Source organism: Aquila chrysaetos, chromosome 2 (assembly GCF_900496995.4).
Source record: "Aquila chrysaetos chrysaetos chromosome 2, bAquChr1.4, whole genome shotgun sequence".
NCBI lineage: Eukaryota > Metazoa > Chordata > Aves > Accipitriformes > Accipitridae > Aquila > Aquila chrysaetos.
Genome location: NC_044005.1, coordinates 48,347,550 through 48,370,395, shown reverse-complemented (window position 1 = coordinate 48,370,395; position 22,846 = coordinate 48,347,550). Strand labels below are relative to the sequence as shown.

Here is a 22,846-nt window from a genome sequence, read left to right as displayed (position 1 = left end):
TCTTCTGTGGTAGTTAATGCGATTGTATTAGCATTTTTGTTTGTCACTAGTTGTTTTTTTTATTCAGCAGATTTGTCTTTTCTTTCCTTTCTCATTTTTTAAATTCTTCTAAAACTTAACCCCTAAGGACTTGGACTGAATAATGAATTCCATTAACAAGCAGTAAAACAGATACAGAAACACACCAAACCAATTATTTTACCATTGCACTGGTACAATGTTATGTCCTCACTGGAACCACCATTCCCTTCACCTACTCCTTTATCCAGCAGACTTTCCCTTTCCATCAATACACATATGCTCCATGGGTAAGAAAAAAAGATAAAAACATTTTACTTGAATACAGTACTTCATTATAACAAATAAATTATCCAGTTATGAAGCTGATTAGCAAAAATTGTTCAACCCAAACCAAAATGTTTCCATGTTTCAGTTGCAAAAAGATTTTTTTAAAGAAATGTTTTTGGTTTTCTTCTTAAAATAAATTCCTTATATTTCTCCCGTTTTTGGTTATTGACTCAAACAATGAATCAGTCACATAGAACAGCTCTTTCCTTGTGCTGAAGGCCAAAATTGCCCATGGCTTTTACGTTTACCTTCTTCCTCTGTCCTGTGCTAGGGATGTCTCAATCAAACATATGCCTCAGAACTATGATCTATCAAAGACCCTCAGGAAATTCTGCAACCCTCAGGTTTCTGCAAAATTCAAATCTGTGTATACTTCAAATACCAGCTTGGTCACTGACTACTTATTAGCTGCTCTAAGTGTATAATTTTGAAGACAGGATCACCATTTTGTGAGATGTAGATGGAAAGTTCTAGATATGTTTTCATGTGTTGGTGTGTTTGATTTTCCTGTGTCTAAGCTGTATTTTGTTTAATATGTAAGTATAGAAGATCTATATTGCCATTCCTCTGGAACGTTTTCTGGGAGGCAGCAAGAGCAAATCTTAGCTTTTGTAGCCACCATTTGATTTAACTCTGGATTTATTTACACTACTAAACTTTTTTCCCTCATCTCTGGTAACACAGGAAGCAAAATGCAGATGTAGCATAAGATCACACTAACTGCTTGGTGCTGCTAAAGTACGGGGGAGCTGATGATTCAAAAAAGCCACCATGACCAGCAGAAAATATGCTAGGCAGTGACTTGCAAATGCACACTTCCAACCGGTGAGCCTTGCATGAGGCTAACATACTGCAGTGAGATTCCTAGTGGCAGAAAGAATGTATTAAAAAGGTCCTTTCTTTTATACTGGTGGTTTTCCATAGTTCAGAGCTTAAGTATTCAGGAAGTCTTAGTGCAGTCGTTTCACATCAGGGTAATTTAAAATCATAAATACCCTGGAAATACCCTGGAAAAAAATTAGCCCACACAAAACCACAATGGAAAATTCATTTAAAGCCTTGAAGAACATTATGGAAATATTTTAATGGGCTTTACATAAAGACCCATCTGGAACTCTGTACTAGAGTAATTTGCTATTCAATATCTGTCTATTATGCTAGAGACACATGAAGGTTTAGCTTTATAAATCCACACATGGAACACAGACCATCAACCAGCTTCTTTAGTCTTTGTTGACACCTCTTTTTCTTCTAAGCGATTTTTTTTCCCCCTTCATTTTTCTAGTACCAAAATATCAACTCTATGGTCAATTCAATAACACTAGTGCCCTCTGCTGTATAGATTTAAAATGTAGTTTAAAATGCAAAGAATTTCCTTACTGCATTGTCAGCTCCCCAGACACCATACAATTATTAAATGAGTTTCCAAACATGACCTTAAGCCTGTCTGTGGCATTGCTCTAATTACCAAAGCATATACCATCTGCCATTTTAGTACAGTAATGTATATTCTCTTTATGGCCATGGAGACATACATACACATATATGGAGAGTTATTTGTTTTGTGTTCTATTTCCACAGAACTCAAACACCTTTTTTCAAATTGACGCTTGATATGCATGTTCTCCTCTCTATAGCTTATCCAATACTTAGTCTCGATGTACTACACATTTTCCTTTGAGCAAAAAGCATTGCCCTCTTCAGATCCAATGCAGAAGATGAAGCAAAGTATGACAAAGCTACTCTACCTCTGCAGATATGCACAGTGCAGCTTTCCTTAGGGACAGCTTGAAGGATGCAGTAGTTATGTTATTGAAAGGTAACTTTGCCAAACGTGTATGCAGAGATGTCTTCTTTATGGGCATTGTAATGGAACCCACAATTCGTTTTTCTATTTTTTTGTAATTAGGTCTTAGGCCTGATGTACTTTGATGTCTCTGTTATTTTACCAGGAGAAAGTGACTATACTCACTCTGATCTCTGAAGGATTTTCCTGTAATGGTGGGCTTTGATTACAAAAGAGAACTTCTACACCATTCCCAAAGATCTGCCTAATGAGGTATGGCAGGTGGCAAAGATATTTTTCCAAGCTCTACTGGCCCTTAGCTGGATCACTAGCAGTTTAGTTGCTGGTGGCAACTCATACTTAGCTTTCTGGCTAGTCTGTGAGTCTATGATTAACTATCTCAGCAGTGGAGTGGTGCAGTGCAAAGGCCATGGCTTTATCCCAGAATATGGTTTATGATACAGCACGATCTAACACACTTTGGTTGGTGCTGTACATCTGCCATTAAAAAATGAGCTGTGATGCTATATGTCACCGCACTGAAAATATAGACAGAATTTATCGGGTGATTAAATCATCACAAGGACATCACAGTTAAATCTCAACTAAAGCACAATTAAATCATCACAACTCTCCCTCAGCCATGTGGAGAAAACTTTGGGATGACGGGCATTCAGATCACTTTTTACAACTTTTTTCAAGTTGACAAATATGTGGATGCATTCAGAAAATGCACCTTTGCTTCACTTCATATAGCACTGTTAGGTATGCTGTACGTCACACCCTTTTAAAGAGGTTTTTGAGAGGAAAAACCCTTTGCAAAGATATCTGCATTTTTTAGTAAACAAGCCACTCTACAGTTGCAAATTAAATGGCAGATTTCCAAACATATGAAGAGGAGCTAGGTGCGTCAAGCAGCTAATTATGCTGGGAAGTCTCTTCCGGTAGTATCAGCATCAGAGAATTGAAAATAGTTTCTGTATGGAACAGAGCACTGAGTACAGCAATAAAAATAGGTCTAAATCCCAGGATGACCTTATGCAGAAGTGACTCTTTTGACTCTCTTTTCAGGAACTGTGAATGCTCTCAGGGCCTGAGACTGATCCCCTTTTGGCAGCAATGCCAGCAGAGGAAGCCAAGGGAATTTCAGTGTAGATACCAGGAGACAAGCGCACAATACGTTTTAGCTCCACAAAATACTGAAACACACGAGGGCAAACCCTCATCCCCGAACAGAGACTGAACTGTGGGCAGGGAGCTCCACCGGGGTCCGAAATCCTCTACCGACATCTGCTCTGCAAATGCTCCTGCAGCCTCCGATGCGCGTCCCCGTACGGCTGCCAAGGGTTGGGCTGATGGAACCACGTTGCTGGGGATTCACTCACCATACCTTCCTGCTCCCCTCCCTGCCTCTTCTGTCCTGACATTCCTTTCCACCTGGCTGAACCCCCGAGGACTAGAGCTTTCGGTTCAAGAGAAGTACAAACACTTTGCGAGCTGTTCCCTGCCCATATACAGTACAACGACACCAGTCGTCTTCTCCATTGAACGTCTTTGCTACCCACAAAGGAACACATGCTATGCTCTTAATCGAGCTTCACAATAATCATCATGCAAAATCAGGAAACTGGGTTACAGTAGATCTCATATCTTTCTCTTCCTCATCTTATCTTTTTTTTTTTCTCACGGATTGGCTCCTGAGGTGTTTGGGTTTTTTCAAACAGACAGTTTTACAGTGAAAACCCATCACTGCAGCTATATAGCTCTGTATCTTTTCCTCCATTCTTAAAAATCAGTTTTCCCTTTTCACTGCTATAGGACTTTAAAAGTCTCAACAACAGTTTAGGGAGCTATTGCAATAATGCCTAAAAACCTGGGAGGTTTCAAAGCCCAGCAGCTCTTATCTATTTGGGTTTTATTTTATTTTTAGTTAAGTACAGTGGAGGCCAAAGAGGGCTAGATAGGCAGCCCTGCAATGCAAACTGATTACTCATGAGACCAGATAAATCAAAACACTCACAATGCAAATTATTCTCCTCTTTGCATGTTTCACCGTTTCGCTCTGGGACACAGTCAGGATTTTCTATGGCCCCTTGAAGCGTGTAAGTGTAGGAGGCAGAGTGGATATTGCTGTAGCACAGATACTTCCCAGTTCTCTTCTGCAAGCCTTTTAAGACTCAGCTGAATCACTAAGACACTGACCTCAAAGACCTAAATGTGATTGGACACATTCAATCCTCCTGAATCACCATTGATTTCAGGGGAGTTCAATCAAGGATGAGTTTGACCCAGTCTGCCTTTTTCTTCTTTTCTTTCATTTTGTTATACAGAAAACAGCTTTATTTCACACCCCTCATTTTCCAGCCTGATTTCATGTTTCCTCTCTCATGTCTTTCTAAGGTTTAAAATTGTCTCCTTAACTTCAGGTAACAGAAATGAACATGAAAGAGACATTTCAAAAATGAGAATTTTAGTGCGCGGTGGTCCAGGCAAAAATATTTGCATTTTAGCTGGAAATTAAGAGTTTTCACAGTGTTTTAAGCTAAATCAGTCTGGTATGTCCCTTTATTTATAAATATTCTTTTACTTCCAAGCGTCATTTGCACTTTGTATCCTCATTACAACTCATAACATTTGCTAATTTTACAGGAAAATCATAGGAAACATCAGACTATGTAATGGATATTTCTTTAGGACATACTTACTTTTATTAAGAAGAATTATTTGAGTTCTTTACTGACCTTTCCCTGGATGTCACCCAAAGGGTGAAGAGGACAAAACAGTCCTAATCTCTGTTCAGACTGCTCACAGTGGTATGAAGAGGAGCAATTTATGAACTATTCATGATGAACTAACTTAAATTCTTTCATAAAAGCCACCACAATACAGCTTGGTACTAGTCCACCCAGAAACATTCTAGAAATTTAATTGGAATTAACTTTTAAAGTGGGTTAATTATATTGCATTAAATCTTTGTGTGGACACTCTTATTTAGAATTTAATTTAAGCTAAATTGAATCAAGGCCACAGTAATTTCAATTAAGAGTGTCCATAAAAGAACATAATGTAGTTTAGCTAGTCCCTTTTCAAAGTTAATTTGGATTCATTTTCTTGAGACCCCATGTAGACATTAGGAACTTTTGTTCTGTATTGACTTGGGCTCGATTCAAACCAATTACATAAAGGTAAAAAGGTTTTCTACCTCATCACTGATCCCTTGGGTTATTCAAGTCCCATTTTGCTCTTCTCACTTCACTAATTCAGTTGATAAAACGCAGTTTCTCTGAACCTTTTTTGTTTGTTTCATCTTCTATATTTTTCTGGACAGATATTTATGCTGGGAGAAACAGGCAACCGTACAGAAGAAATTTTACAATAGCCCTGATAACAACATTCTTTTAATTACAGCAGCATGTCACTACATCTCATGTGCCAACCATGATAGAAGGGGAAGTCACACAAGCACCTTCAGGATTTCACTATCTTACGCCACAAATACCTCAGTGAGCAACCATTAAACTGCAGTATATCTATAACTATTGAAAGGATGCTTTCTTAATCCCTTTTTGGTGTACTATCAAAGCGAAATCACAGATCCCCATTCAGAAGGCATCTGTGAACAGCAACAAAATTAGTACAAAAACAACCCTTAATGAAAAATTATATAATGTTCTAAAGCACTGCTCCAAAACAATGTAATTTTGACTCCTGTCACAGTGGGATCATTATTTTGAAACACTGTAGCATTACTTTGGTTTTAGCAGACTAGTAGTGATTTAAGACAACATCTGTTAAAAGGTACTACAGTGATACTTCATTTCAAACAAAGTAGTTTTGGTCTGGTAGACCATTATAAAATTTTTTACATGGAAGCATTAAACTGTATAAATTAACATCCTTTGCAACAACATACTACAAGATTTCAAATTAGCAGGCAAAAATCTGCAGGTTAAGTATATGAAATATTAAAATATTGTGTCTTTCAAAAGATGCAAAGACAAATAAGTGCAAGGCTGATGGAATCCAAGATGTTAGCCCTGATTCCTTCCAAAATTTTCTCCCTACTCACAAACTATAAAAATAGATGTAGAAAATGTCAGATCAGAACACCACAGTCTAAGTATGAATATACAAATATAGTCAGTACAATGAAGAGCAACAAAAAAAAAATTGGCAATTACAGTATATACTTGCCCTTAAGAAAGTTTCATCCTAATCTTAGAAAATTGGAGTCTAGTTTTTAAAGCCCAAAACATCCTTTCCTAAATTACAAAATGTGCATTTGTCTACTGAATGTGATAATGCTGAATATTCTTTTTACCCATGCAAATCATCCTTTGAGCCTTGCTGAGCTCTTGACCTCAGTAGGTAAGATAAACTAGAGGACAGAAATATTTCAGTTTGATGAATATATAATGCAGTTGTGGATCCGTAGTAGTTTCTGTACTTTGGCAACAGAGACACTCTGGTAAAATCTGAAGTCATTTAGAAAGATTTTAAGATTATTTTGAGATTAGCAAATCAGAGGATTGTCCATTTCAGTGGCATAAAAAAATCAAGTTTGTGCCTTAACAAGTGCAGTTTTTCCAAATGCATTTTGTAATATGTAAAACAGAGGAGACTGAGGGATGAAAGGGAATTATATTAAAGCAGCCATGCAAAATCTGCACAAATGTTTTTGGGGATATGAATTAAAATAGGTACCTGCTTAAATACTATCATGACATAATGCTGTGTCGAGAAAGGTGTTTTCCTTTTTTAAGGTCTGAATTATTTGATGTTGAGTTGGAGAAGTGCTTGATAGGTATTTCATAACCTTGGTAACTTTAGGGAGTCCATTTTGCATCACTGCATTTGTAGTGGCTAACTGAGTCCAAATTACTCCCTCATGTTAATAAACAAAGAGACAAAGAGAAAAAGAGACATAAGATAAAAAGTTAAGGCTGTAAATAGCCTTGACTCTGGCAAATGATGGTTAAACTTCTTGTCCTTGGTAACTATGGAAACCCCTTAAGGTAAGAGTGGAACACAGGCATTTTGTGGTCTGCAATTTACAAGCTGTTTATTTAATTATGAAGGAATATGAAACTGTTAGGGGCAATGCAATTATCATACTGTGATAGTGTTTTGAGAGAAAAAAATAGGTACAGAGAAATATAAGAAGTTAATTTTTTTGAAAATTACTTGTTTTAGGACTTCTATGAAACTGCAGCACACTGTTTTTTACTGAGATTTGTGATTTTTTTTTTTTTTCCAAAAGGGTGTGAGGGGCCAAAATTAGTAATATGACATTTTGCCGTAATATCCCTCAGTAGATTCCTAGTAATTATGTCCACTCTATGCCTCATGAACAAAACCAAGGTCAGGGTGTATTTCAATTAAACCCTAGGTGTTACCAAAGTGCAGCACAGCCAGAATAGCAAGCACATTATTACCAGATCTATCACTGCTGGGCAATGAATAGGTCACAGGTGCTCTTGCATACAGTATTTGTACACCTTTAAATATTACAAGTGGGAAAATGTTTCGATCCAATTTAGGAGGCAGCTAGTGAAATAAAATGAAGAGTGAAACTATGTGATGACTCAGAGGGACTATAACAACTACTTACAAGTATTTTCCTGGTTCTGAACAACAAACTTTGACCTGAGACTTCTGTTGTTGGGAGCTGCGTGAATGCAGGGGCCCCAGGGCCCTTTGCATACAATGGGAGTTTTGGCAATGATCCATCCTTGATTGGATCACCTTAATAAGACATCAAACATAAACACATCCTCACAAGGCCTCTGGAAAGAAGATAGATAATACTACGGTAGTTTATGGCTGAAGAAAGCGAGGCAATAATGGATTAAATCAGCTGGCAAAATTTCGCATGTGTCTACATGATACTTTGCAAACATGAGCTTCACGCTCCACGCTGACTAGATGCAATGTGTGTTGCTCCAAATGATAGCCATGTAGCAACCGTTAGCTTGTTGCTGACCCCAGGCTAATGTGCCTCACAGTGCTGCTCCAGCCTGGCCCTAAGAGCACAAAGACAGAGTCTGCATCCGAGCGGAGCATGGATGAATCTTGCTCACGGCAGTCCACAAGAGTCCAAGTGGATATACTATAATGAAAGGTGTCAGCAGCAGAGGCAGTACAGGGACCCAGAACTCCTGAATCGCATTTCCACCAGAATGTGAACTTTATCTACATACTAAATTAGAAGACCGACATGCCATGACATTTAAAACTCAGTTTGATTAAATATTAGAAAATGTTCTGTCCTATTCTACAGATTCCTGCATTACTCTTCTTATCATAGTATTTGCACACCTTCCGGAAACACATTAAATATCCTAAATGGGTCATTTCATCTGCGTACCCTTTCTTTCATTCCTTCTCCTACAGGACTGTATTCAGATGCTGTCTAGTTTGGTATATATTATGAAGTATCTGCCACAAGCTGTTGATACTATAGCTGGCAAGTCTAAAGGAATACACTGTGAGTTTGAAATGACAATTTATGATGTTTGCTATGCTATTCCTTTTTGAAACTCATTGGACATCTCATGAGAAGTGTTCCTCAATTCTACCCAAAGAACAGGCCACAGATGCTGGTATGGATCACCTGGGATCCAGTCCAATCCCTCCTCCAGTGGGAATGGGCAGGGACTCCTGGGGACCTACTGTCACCTTTTCCCTGTGAACTGTTCTCGAAGCTTCCTCTTGGCAAGGCTTTCCAGTATGTGTGCTATGATCTTCTGATCCTTGCCCACAGGAAAGCTTTTATATAAGTCTCATGTCAGACAGGGTCTTGGCAAGCCCTGAAGTGATTTTTAACTATAAATGTTTAAAACAACCTGAAAGAAAATTCCTACCATAGAACTGTACAAGTGGCAAAATGTGATGTTTCAAATTCATTATCATTTGGGGCTATCCAACTAGGAAGATGCAAATCACTTGAAAAAGTACAACAGTTCACATTCAGGACATTATCGTCACTAGCCGAAGAAGGAAGGGGAAGAGGGTAATAGTTAAGAGGTTTATAACTGTTTCACATACAACTAGGCAAAGTATTTTCTGGCACCATTGCACCAGTCCAGGATAATATGAACTCCACCTTTCCCATTTGCAATTACCATATACTCTCAAGTGTGTCAGTCCTTCTGCCACAAACATCTGTTTCTGACCTAGTAAAGGACTGATGGTGTCACATGGACCAGAGTACTTTTGAAAGATAGTATGCTCCAAAACCAGTTTCACTCTGAAGTGACTAATTGCTAATGTTTTAATTACTAAATTCCAATAATAAGTGCATTAACCCCCAAATATGTTTGTATAAAGCATAGTCATAGGGTCATACATGTATATATATAAGACTACATATGAATTTTACCCTGACAGGTAAAAAGCATCCTTTCCCTTGACAGCTTAGTCAAGCACTGGAAGCAAACCCAAAGAAATATAACTAAGTCAAATTTCATAACCGTGTCATCTACTTTGAACACTGCAAACAAAAATAATTCTGTATTTTTTACTTTAACCAGTTTTAATTTTATTCAAATGTTAAATTAATTCTGAAGTAACTCGTTAATAATGGACATTTTGTTTCTACATGTGCTGAAATAAGGCACTAGCACAATCCGGTATCATGTTTTTCTGAGGTATCCAAAACATAGTGCATATCTTTGCAGAATATATGGACTGATTCAAGAACTGATAATGTATATGTGCCTGGAAAAGTTATCATTAAAAAAGAAAGCTTTCAATGCAGCTTGGTGAAAACCAAAGGCTCCAAAGGAGTTTGCGAGAAAGTGGCAAATTATATGAGTTATCCTCTTTCTGTTCAGACTATCTATAAATCATAGAATCATAGAATCCTAGAATGGTTTGGGTTGGAAGGGACCTTAGAGATCACCTAGTTCCCACCCCCCTGCCATGGGCAGGGACACCTTCCACTAGACCAGATTGCCCAAAGCCCCATCCAACCCGGCCTTGAACACCGCCAGGGATGGGGCATCCACAGCCTCTCTGGGCAACATGTTCCAGTGCCTCACCACCTTCACAGCAAAGAACTTTCTTAAACCTAACCTAAATCTACCCATTTTCAGTTTAAAGCCATTATCCCTTGTCCTATGACCACATGCCCTTGTAAAAAGTCCCACTCCAGCTTTCTTGTAGGCTGCCTTCAGGTACCGGATGGCTGCTATAAGGTGTCCCTGGAGCCTTCTCTTCTCCAGGCTGAACAACGCCAACTCTCTCAGCTTGTCCTTATAGGGAAGGTGCTCCAGACCCCTGATCATCCTCATGGCCCTCCTCTGGACCTGCTCAAGCAGGTCCATGTCTTTCTTATGTTGGGGGCCCCACAGCTGAACACAGTACTCCAGGTGGGGTCTCATGAGAGTGGAGTAGTGGAGGAGAATCATTTCCCTTGACCTGCTGATCATGCTTCTCTTGATGTAGCCCAGAATGTGATTGGCTCTCTGGGCTGCAAGCGCACACTGTTGGCTCATATTCAGTTTTTCATCCACTAATACCCCCAAGTCCTTCTCCGCAGGGCTGCTCTCAGTCCACTCATTGCCCAGCCTGTGCTTGTGCTTGGGATTGCCCCGACCCATGTGCACTTGACCTTGTTAAACTTCATGAGGTCCGCACAGGCCCACCTCTCAAGCCTGTCCAGGTCCCTCTGGATGGCATCCCTTCCCTCCAGCGTCTTGACCGCACCACACAGCTCGGTGACGTCGGCAAACTTGCTGAGGGTGCACTCAATGCCACTGTCCATGTCACCGACAAAGGTATTAAACAGCGCCGGTCCCAATACCGACCCCTGAGGAACACCACTCGTCACTGGTCTCCACTCGGACATCGAGCCATTCACCACAACTCTTTGAGTGTGACCATCCAGCCAATTCCATATCCACCGAGTGGTCCATCCGTCAATTCTATGTCTCACCAATTTAGAGACAAGGATGTCATGTGGGACAGTGTCAGATGCTCTGCACAAGTCCAGGCAGATGACGTCCGTTGCTCTCCCCTTATTCACCAATGCTGTAACCCTGTCGTAGGCGGCCACCAAATTTGTCAGGCACGATTTGCCCTTAGTGAAGCCATGCTGGCTGTCACCAATCACCTCCTTATTTTCCATGTGCCTTAGCATAGATTCCAGGATGATCTGCTCCATGATCTTGCCAGGCACAGAGGTAAAATCAACTGGCCTGTAGTTCCTTGGGTCTTCCTTTTTTCCCTTTTTGAAATGGGGGTTATGTTTCCCCTTTTCCAGTCAGTGGGAACTTCCCTGGGATGCCATGACTTCTCAAATATGATGGATAGTGGCCTAGCCAATTCTTCCGCCAGTTCCCTCAGGACTCACAGATGCATCTCATCAGGTCCCATGGACTTGTGCACCTTCAGGTTCTTTAGATGGTCTCAAACCTGATCTTCTCCTTCAGTGTGGCAGTTCTTCATTCTCCCAGTCCCTGCCTTTGCCTTCTGTGTCTTGGGCAGTGTGGCTGGAGCACTTGCTGGTGAAGACTGAGGCAAAAAAGTCATTGGGTACCAGAGTCTTCTCCATGTCCCAGGTAACCAGGTCTCCCGCTTCCATCCGGAGAGGGCCCACATTTTCCCTAGTCTTCCTTTTATCACTGACGCACCTATAGCAGCTTTTTGTGTTGCCCTTGATGCCCCTGGCTAGATTTAATTCTACCAGGCCTTTAGCTTACCCAACCTGATCCCTGGCTACTCGAACAATTTCTCTGTATTCCTCCGAGGCTACCTGTCCCTGCTTCCACCCTCTGTAGGCTTCCTTTCTGTGTTTGAGTTTGTCGCAGAGCTCCTTGTTCATCCATGCAGGCCTCCTGGAGTTTTTGCCTTCTTTTTTGTTGGGATGCATCGCTCCTGAGCTTGGAGGAGGTGATTCTTGAATATTAAGCAGCTTTCTTGGGCCCCCTCTTCCCTCCAGGGCTTTATGCCATGCTACTCTACCAAGCAGATCCTTGAAGAGGGTCTCCTGAAGCCCAGGGTTGTAAGCTTGCTGTGCGCCCTCCTTGCTGCTCTAAGGATCTTCAACTCCACCTCAGGGTCACCGCAGCCAACACTGCCCTTGAGCTTCACATTCCTCCACCAGCCCCTCCTTGTTGGTGAGAACAAGGTCCAGCACAGCACCTCTCCTCGTTGGCTCCTCCATCACTTGAAGAAGGACGTTATCATCAATGCATTCCAGGAACCTTCTGGATTGCTTATGCCCTGCCGTGTCGTCCCTCCAACAGATATCAGGGTGGTTGAAGTCCCCCATGAGGACCAGGGTTTGTGAACATGAGGCTGCTCCTATCTGTCTATAGAGGGCCTCATCTGCTTGGTCTTCCTGGTCGGGTGGCCTGTAGCAGACCCCCACTACAATGTCACCTGTCCCTGCCCTCCCTTTAATCCTGACCCATAAGCTCTCGGTCGGCTCCTCCTCCATCCCCAGGTGGAGCTCCATGCACTCCAGCTGGTCACTGACATGGAGGGTGACACCCCCTCCTCATCCTCCCTGGCTGTCCTTCCTAAAGAGCCTGTATCCTTCCATTCCACCACTCCAGTCACAGGAGCCATCCCACCACGTCTCCGTGATGCCAATAAGATCACAGCCCTGCAGGCGTGCGCACGTCTCTACCTCCTCCTGTTTATTCCCCATGCTATGTGTGTTTGCACAGAGGCATTTAAGTTGGGCGCCCGATGAAGCTGACTTACTGGCTGGAGTGGCTGGAATTCCTCAGTGCTGTTCTTCAGGTGCTCTCCTGCTGACCTGTGATCCCTCTCCAGGCTCTGGGCATCTATTGCTGGAACTGGCATCAAACTGGTAGGAGCGGGATGGATTGAGGTTCCCCTCCCCCGGCAACTTTAGTTTAAAGCCCTCTTCACCAGCTTGGCAAGCCTATGACCGAAGATCCAAGAATCATAAATGATAAAGACAGAGGAGACGTTATCTCTCTGAAACTTCACACTGCAATAAGTCTTATAGAGAAAAATAATAGATTACTTCATATTTTCATGTAGACATAGTTTTAAAATTTATGAATATACATTTATGCAATGGAATAGCTTCTCTACATAGGCTGCTTATAGCTTGCTTATTGAAATCACTGGCCAAATTCAACTTATTATTACATCAATATGAAATTCATATCAGATCCAGGAAAGCTGGCATATACTTCTCTAGCAAATGATCACTTTCACTGAAGTGCTGTTTATCTGCGTCAAGTTAACCAACAGGATACAATGTCCAGTATCAGCAGTGCTGCCTGCTTGTTCAGCTCTTCAGACTCTGAAGTGCTGATGCAGTATTCTATATTCATGAGCCCACCACAGACTTCCATTTTGAACTAGATCCATGAGAGAAAATCATGGGTAAAAGTTGATTCCTACAGAAACCGATGGGAGTTCTGACTTTGATTTCAGTGGAGTCAGGACTCCATCTCATATGGCAATAAGAATTTGCTATACAGAGCCAACTACGGATTATTGCTGATGTAAGCACTAGGGCTTTGATCCCATTTTTTTAGGATAGTTTTCAGGGAGATGGAAATTTAATTTTCATTTAATTAAAACTGTCACATAACATAAAAGGAAAAGTAGCAACTGAGACAGCTAAAACGACAGAGTTCATGTATGTGAAATCATACTATGAAATGTGTTACGTAATATTTTAAAATGTCAAGATATTATTAGATTCTTAAAAGATTCCAAGAAATTACTCTGTTACTTTAAAAATGTATAGCAAGAGAGTGAATCCAAGCTTCAAAACAAATTTGAAAATTATGTGTCCAAAGTAGAATAAATTTGATAGCTGATGTTATTCAAGGATAGAAATATGCCTGTTTGCAGTAAAGCTTTCCATTACTCTGCTGACTTGTATAGCAATACAAATATATTTATCACTGACAGCAGTGATACCACCTATTATTAAGTATGTCCAACATCTGCCATTGTGAAAGGCTGTTTTCAGTTTCTTACAACTTTGTAAAATTTTAACCATTTACAGATGAAATGTTCCATGCTAGGGATATACCTATAGTACAGTCACTGAAAGTTGTACAGACACACTCAACGCAGCTTTAAAGCAGCTGTCATACCTTATGGTAACAAATAGTTACAAAAAAAGGAGAACATTACTTATAGAAGCCCAAGTACTGAATTCAGGTTGGGTTTTTTCATTTTGTGCATTGAAAGACACAGAGTTACTAGGGGAAAAATATGATCTGGTCATACAGTTAAAGATAGTATCAAAACACAAAGAAGCCAATGAAGTTTGCATTCCAATGCATACATTTATGCATGCATAGGTATACCTAATATACTTTGTAAAATATAGTTCAACAGTATTTCTAAAAAACCTATTTGTTTCCTATCAATCAGGAAAATACTTTCTGAATTTTTAAATTCTAACTATTGCTTCAGGCTGAGCACATCAAAAAATAGTTGAATGACAAAAGTGCTAATGTGTCCAGATCTCTCTGGCTGAGAACTATTTCCTGGATTCTTATCTATACTCTCTTCTCCAGAATGATGCATGATGCATTAAATATTTTCAGGCGGTCATTAGCAAGGGGCCATGTAAGCATTTCAAGTGGACAAATACATTGATAACACAGCCCTCCCATGACGTATGCATCCGATGGGCCCCTCACTACAGGAAAGACATGGAGGTGCTGGAGCGTGTCCAGAGAAGGGCAACCAAGTTGGTGAGGGGCCTGGAGCACAAGTCTTGTGAGGAGCGGCTGAGGGAGCTGGGGCTGTTTAGTCTGGAGAAGAGCAGGCTGAGGGGAGACCTTATCGCTCTCCACAACTACCTGAAAGGAGGGTGTAGTGAGGTGGGTGTTGGTCTCTGTTGTCAGGTGGCTGGAGATAGGACGAGAGGAAATGGCCTCAAGTTGTGCCAGGGGAGGTTTAGGTTGGATATTAGGAAGAATTTCTTTACTGAAAGGGTTGCCAGGCATTGGAACAGGCTGCCCAGGGAAGTGGTTGAGTCGCCATCCCTGGAGGTATTAAATAAGCGCGTAGACAAGACACTTCAGGACATGGTTTAGTGGGCACAGTTGATGGTTGGACTGGATGATCTTGAAGGTCTTTTCCAACCTAAATGATTCTATGATTCTATGAAGACTTTTGGCATCATCAGGCACTCTCTTACCAGAGTATTTCACACCACTTCCATGTGGCTGTGGGCTGCTAAGAACAATGACAAATGTAAGTGCTAATGTTGCATTTAAATACCGACGCTGTATAACATATATATCCCCAGCACTGCTCTGCCTTACAGACCTACATTACACAGTGGACCATTTAGTCTGGAAGATTACATAATTAATTGTAGAGTAGATTTTGCTATTTGCCTGATATTTCTTGCTATATCCACTTGTGCAAGCATGCCTAATGGCAGCTATTACCAAGTAATTGGCTGTCAATGTCTGCCCTCACTCTGCAAGAATGATTTTAAAACCTGGGTTCAAGCATCTTGGGAAAAACACCTTCATTTCTCTACTCATATTGCTGTCCATATGCTCAATACTGAAGAAAGCTCAGGAAGTGACAAGATGTAATAGCAGCAGCTAGAACCAGCAAAGACTACAGGGAGTTATGTCTCACATTCTTCACACAGAAGCACAGAGCTCTCCTTTACTAGACCTGATTTCTGGACTGGGATCTATATCTCAGGCGGCTTTCATGGAAGACAGGAGAGCTGCTGGGTATCAGAGATAAGGAGCATGCATAGATTTAAGAGCTTCCTCTAATACTGCAGCCATAGATCTAAACCTAAGCTATCGCCGTCAGGGAGGGGATGATAGAAAAAACAAATTTTTTTTTATATGTGAGCTCCTCTATAGGTCTGAGGGAAAAAAAAAGTTATATACATAGCACATTCCTGTGGCTTCTTTTCTTTATAATTCTTACCATTCCAGAAGTGTGAAGGCAACCTTTTTCTCTGTAATTCTACAGAAATTGGCCGAATTTAGTCTAGCTCTCAGATGGGATAAAGTGGCATTGCTCCATTCAAGTCAATGAAACTAGAATGATTTTTATTCCAGGTGAAGTTTGTGATCCTTGTTACCCTCTAAACTAGACTGATCCATTCTTGAGGAATATCAGGAGGTTCAGATAGCCAATTGCTATGAAAATGCAGCTTTTATAAAATAGGCTTCAAATGGTAAAGATAAGATAAATGCTTTTGTTTTAACTGTGTAATAAAGAAGATCTCTGAAATGTTGAAAGAATGGTAATCATACATTAAGAATGGATTCAGTTTTAGTTCTCTAAAAAAATAAACTTTCCTTTTTCTAAATAATAAGTTATCTCCTTTCTGTTTCTCTTTTTTATTCCTTAGTACCATGAAATATAGGGTTGCAATGGTATCTATGAAATAAAACCAGCAGACATACCCCACAATGAATGAAGAGGGGTCCTTATCTCCAACCTTTATAATGTGTTATGTCTGGTGTACATGGGATTTAGGAGGTTTTACATCGACTAATAGATGGTAATAGCTTACAGGTGTATACTGACTTTTATCTAGAAGTTTCCCTGTGAGCTTTAAATCCTACATTGACAAACAACATGTATATATATATATATATATATCAGAATTACCTTATTCTCCACTGAAATCTAGCTATTTCTGGGGAGAAACGTAGCAGGTTTTTTATAGTTTACCACGTAATATCAAGAAATACCGAAGACTGCCAACAATTAGGGCAAACTCCTCTACTGTTTTGGAAAGTGCATTTTCAAAAGAAGGCTTGACTCCAAGTGGAGTGGATTTCTCATTCACTGGTATCATGTTAGAGAGCAGTATTTCTGTCAGAACAGCACTAGAGCACTGCTGTAGGATTAGCTTGGAAGAACAATCTGCTTTTATGGAGTTGCTAAAATAGCTTCTTGCAACTCTCTGTCTTGTTCAGCAGATACAACGGATCTTTTTCAGGGCAGACAGAGAGCTAGGCATCCAATACAAGCAGACTAGTACTCCACATCCTTTAGTCAACAGTAACATATGCATACAGATAATCCATCGGTATTTGCAGAAGCATGTGCTAGACAGTCTCTCTTATCCCTGACATTTGTCTGGAGTGAGCAAGGGCATGAGAGATTACTCAGGAAAGAGTTAGCCATGAATTATCTTACCTCTTCTTAAAAGCGAAGACAAATACTGCAAGAAAGTAGCCATCATTTGGTGGGATCTATAAACATTCGGTATCTCCTGTTTAGACTGCCTTCAGCAACTGCTGCTTCTTTTCTTACTTAAAACAGGTAACAAATTAATGCTCAGTGGCAAATACTGGGATTTAAAGTCCCCTCTATAGGTAACCACAAGAACAAGAGAGGAAAGCTGTATTAAAATCTTACCATAATTCTTTACAGCTGTTTAAGGGGGGGAGAGTTTGCTGCTGCTCCACAAAGCAGCCCAGCAATGTAACCTGCAAGACTGCAGTATACTGCAGTCAGCAAAACAGCCTTACTAGTTTCTCCTTAATGTATAAAAGTAGCATAGCAATACATCTTTCAATTTAATTAAAGGTCTTCCAGGAATTCAGAAACTTCATTTTTCCTTCTTAAAGAGTACTAAATCCTCCTTTTAAAATTTCATTTACCTGCAGCCTGGTGTCCAAGTTGTCAGCAATTTTTTTTTTTTCCTTAAGTATAGTACAAATTGCTAAGCCATTTCAAAATTATACAGCAGCAAAAAGAACAGATTTTTTCTTTTAATGGTTTGGGGTGCTTTTCTTCTCACCAGGATCCCTCAGATTTATACTAAATACAGCTTCATTTTTCAAAATGAAATTTAACAAGCAGTACTTAAGAGTGAGAAAGGCACTTACTAGACCATATTCAATTGCTCTTCACTGCTGTTCTTTATCTCCCCATTTTTACTGAAAGGCAAAGTAAGAACATACTAGAGAGTGAGAGGAATAATTTCATTAGTGATTGCTGAACAGACAATGCAGACACAGCAGACAGTACATCTGAAAATTGGCATAGTGCTACTGCTGTCCTCTTCTTGAAATTCTGATTCTCGGACTACGGATTCAAGGATTTTGAACACAAGTTTGCTGCACCTTCCTTGCAGACTGCAAGGAATAAAGGCTGAATCTGTTTGCAACAAAAACACTTTCACTTAATTTCTTTCTATATATTGTGGATGCAAGGTCTATAGCTGGACACAAACTCCAAAGGGATCGCTACTGATTAGTTTGGGCATTCAGTCTTTCCTTTCTCTCATACATTAGTATGAACTAGCAAATCTAGCCCAGGGAGCGGCCATGTGAAGACCTTGTGCCTTACGAAGGTCGTTGGCTGTGCCACTCTGCCCATTACATGGTGATGCAATCATCAATAAGACAAATAAAATTCAAATATCCAGACTTCATACTTGAACTAAAGTGACCTGACTCTTCATCCCCCTGAGAAAAAAGTTCTCTTTTCTTAAACGCATGTTGAATTTTGCTATCTTGGAATGTTCTTTTAATGGGAAGTTTCCATTTCAACTCAGTGCATGAAGATCAGGTCATTCAACACAAAATTACAGTTATGGATGCTGAGCCAGTGCTCTATAGCATGAAGAATGCCTGTAGAAAGTCCTGACTGTGCTGTAGTAGCGTTTACTGCCAAAAATAAAATTCACAGGCCAGATCCGCAGCTTGTATAAATCAGTGTATCTTCACTGGCACAGGATCTAGCTCACTGCATCCATTCAGATAGTTTCTCAAACTCCTGATCCTACATTTTTATCCAAGTGCTGGTGAGAGACAACTGAGGGCAAATGGACTTACACTTAAGAAAAACAATGACAACAAAAAAGGATACCACCTCTCTTTGTTCATTGTTAGTGAACAAGAATGAAGATTAGTTTTTTAATATCTATCTGGTGAGTAGTTCATTATATTCTTAAGAAGATTATATTTTATGCAGTATTTCTCAAAAAATGTTTCAACTTAATCAACAGCAGGGTCAAAAAAATCCCCTACAACTTTTTGTGTCTCTGTCCTTTACAATGACTATTGGATTTCTGCCACAAGAAATAAACAAAGGGAGGTTTTCTAGGGAGGTGCGGATGATGGTTATGAGGAATTCAGTGTTTGATATGCATGAAAGTCTTCTCTCTGGAATGAAGACATTAAAGAGTGCAGAGTATAAGTATTTAAATTCCATTTTTACTCCTCTCCAATGAATTATGACTTGCCAAAGCCATAGCGTAATTAACAAACAAATTCAGGATCAGTACTCAAAGGTCCCAAGTTTAAGCTTGCCTTTTTTTTTTTTTTTTTTTTTTCCCCAACCAATGTTGTCTTCTCAATAGTATTAAATCCACCTTAGGTTTACTTCCATGATCACGTCCTAAATGATCATTTTTTTTTGAACTGTAGAAATCAAATTAATCACTTTATCTCCACTATTTTCCCAGTCAGCTCACTCAAGGATAACTCATGTACCATTGACCAGTGAAGTGATTAAGAGGACTTCAAAAGGGAAATTGGGATGATTGCTTCTACATGTTTCTATTACATTGCTGTTTGCCATTTGTCCCTTCAGGCAAATGCCATACCCCTTACCAGTATCAAATTCTCTTATGCAATATGCAGAAATCTCGCCTTTCTGTTAAAAGTTACAGATCTATCCAAATGCGAGTTAACAATGTATATTGGAGAAGATCACAGCCTTCCATTATCTTGAATGTTTGATCTTAATGAAGCCTGACAGCACTTCAACTGAGTTAGAGCAAAGTGTATAAAACTATCAGGACTGTATTAGAAAACAGTACCCGTAATCTTTGATGTTTGATTCCTTTCTTACTCATACAAAGACAAGTATGAGCTAATAGAATTTTTCTTGTTACTCAAAGCAGCTGGCTGCAAAATCTGGAAACTGCAAAAAGGCTTTAAGAGATTAAACTGAAACATGTTACGGAAAAACAGAATTAAAACTTGGCTTTTGTAAGCCATTTAGGGATTATTTACCCTATCACTTGTTCTCTCACAGCAAAGCTGAGTGGTGTGTGCGACATTTGCCATTAGTTGCAACTCTTGGGTGAAGAAAAGAGTCTTGTGACACAGCTAATGGAGTTATTCCTGTAATACATGTAGCAGAACTTTTGTGCTGCAATACTGAAGATCAGAAATTTACACCCTGCTGCTGAAAGATGCTAGGGGGGTCATTACGCAGTCTGATCTGAAGCTGATTTGATCTTGGAACTCAGCAGAGTAGCTTCCTGACTCAAGATCATGGAGTTATAAAGTGTTTCTCAATAAAGTTTCTCAATAAAGGGTCAGATTAGGAAAAAAAAAAAAAAAAAAAAAAAGGCAGGTCATCTCTGTTACTTACTACAGCCATATCTGGCTTTTAGTGCCGTCGACTCATGTGGTAAGAAAAAACAACTGGAAATGTTGCACGCCAGAAAACTAAACATGCAAAATGCTCTTTTGTAACTATGAATTAAATAGAATCATTGATTTATGGCCAATTATTCCTTTGACCATCTGATACATCTATATATCTATAGCTTAACAGGTAAATAGGTACACCATGCAAAAACCATAGGGCTTCCCAGAAAAAAATAATTTTAATGTAATTAGAAGCCATATTTTCTTTTTAAGTTTCCTTTTTATTCTTTTTTTTTTCCCTTCACCTCCTCCCCCCTTCCAAAACCACTGCCAATAGAATTTACTGAACAATAGCCTGTTATGCAATACACTGAAATGTACACAGTGGTTTTGATGATAATAAACTATTCAGAAGACTGGAAATACTTTTTGCAGAGCCTAGGGATAAAAATCTAAAGAATTTAATTTCTACAGACCTTACAAGAGAGTTTTATCCATCCTACAAGATAACCCCAAACCACTATCTAAAAGAAATCATTTTTAATTAGGTTCCAAGGAGGAAATGCTGGCCCCAGTAAAATAATTAGAAAAACACTTCCTTTCCACAAGAGGTTCATTATACTCCATATGGTTTTAGAAGAAAAGAAATGCAGTCCTGTTCCATTTTTACAAGATCTCTATTCTTTTCATCCCTGTTAAAAGCTACATGCCCATCCTCCCTCACTCATATGTATTTTCTTGTGGGTCAGTTACAGGTAGGGATAGATACTTGGAGACTTTAAAGGACTGAAGCCAGCATGCTTCATGATATTCAAATCCTTAATTCCTGAAGCAGAAGTAAGGTACCTACCTAGTTGTGAGAAGCTGAGCCAGAGCTACTCTTTGTGGCTTGTTATTGCATCGTTTATTGTCATTTTCCTGGACTTTTAAAAGTCGTTTTATATTGGCTTCAGTTGAGTAATATATAGATCACTTATTTCTAAGTTAGAAAGAGAACCATGTTGTGATGTCCCCTGTCCCTAATTTAGTCTCATCCCTTTTTAAGTTCTTACTAGTGCCGCATTCCAGATAGAAATAAGAAAAATGATGGAGCTGAGAAAGTGCAGAATTATAGTCCGTAATGGATGTTTACGCAGAGGGTCTGAAATCATTACTAGTCCTTTGAGACAGTCCTGAGAGACTAGGATTCAACAACTTGAATATTGTGCCGTGCAAATGAAACAGAATTGCTTCTGGGGAGAGGTAATGAAATGGGAAGATGAGTGTCTTCGTTACCATTTTCTATTTCATAGAATAATCATGCCTTAAAGCTGCTAAGACCAGTTCCTCAGATACTTGTTTGCAGTGTGCGGTTCCGACAAATAATGACATTTACAAATGCTATTTTGTCCTGCCAAGGACGTTAGCCCAACCGACCATCTATTCTATTGTTAGTTGACAGATAACTACATGTATGTATAAACATACAAAGCATACATGTTTCACAGACGCACATGCTTAAAAAAAGAGGTAGGGACCGGAATTAAGGTCTCGAAAGAGGAAATTAACTCACTTGCCTACTGACTCACCCTAGCCTAGCCTTGTTTGAGGGTAGTCACGTGATCCATTAATTTGAAATCTAATTATGCTCTACTACTAAGCACAAATGCAGGGAACTGCATGTACCCAAGGAGACATTTCAAAGAGCTTTCCTCTGTTGAATGTCTGCAATACCTATTTTTAAATCAGGACCCAAGATTTTGCCTTCACTGAAATGAAGTTAATCTCTGCACAGTGAAGCAAAAGAGCATTCTCCTAATTAGCGGTGTCTGTATTCGGCCAGACACAAACATGAGAGAATTCCATTCCAGTCCCCAGAATCAATCAAAATCTCCTTCAAATGTGTCTTGTGGAATTGGCAAATATATCCTCCTATGTGAGTAAAAAAATTCACATTTTAAAAATAAAGTTGCTACCTCAGTATTTTAATTACAGTAGCTGAAGAAATTTTCGAGTTCTAGTTCATCCTTTGGACTGAACAGCATTGGGAAATAAGTCTACCAACAAAGGAACAAAGATCTGTATGGTCTATTTAAAACCCACCTTGACTTTTCTAAGATTGAATCACTTGGAAAATCTGTCTTTGTTGAAGACCTGTTCCTTTTTAAAAAACAGTTCTCATGACATAATTGATATCCCTACGTCCACAAGATACTATGGGTTCCGTATTTAGTGTTTCGTTTGAAAAGATATCCAGCAGCATAACAAAGATGTACAGCTTACTGTGGCTGGGATTCAGCATGCACTAAGCCGACCTCCTGAAACTCCGCATCATCAAAGATTTCATCTAAAAATCTGTCACCCATGGTTTTGGTCCTTCTGAAACCTTGAAAATCAA

At 39.7% G+C, this 22,846-nt stretch overlaps 1 protein-coding gene across 8 annotated transcripts in view; it reads right to left on the bottom strand.

Moving 5' to 3' along the window:
• LRRC4C (leucine rich repeat containing 4C) overlaps nucleotides 1-22,846 on the bottom strand; it is a 554,412-nt gene that overhangs the window by 4,508 nt on the left and 527,058 nt on the right. Inside the window, exons 1-2 of one of the 8 annotated variants that reach the window (XM_030002071.2) lie at nucleotides 12,848-12,884; nucleotides 7,746-7,920 (exon numbers count right to left, since the gene is read on the bottom strand). The exons of 5 other annotated variants lie outside the window; for them this stretch is intronic. The gene's annotated coding sequence lies outside the window, so the exon portion shown is untranslated. Of the gene's footprint in view, nucleotides 1-7,745; nucleotides 7,921-12,847; nucleotides 12,917-22,846 lie in introns of those variants that run through there. 2 more of the 8 variants (XM_030002049.2, XM_030002081.2) reach the window with 2 other exon arrangements.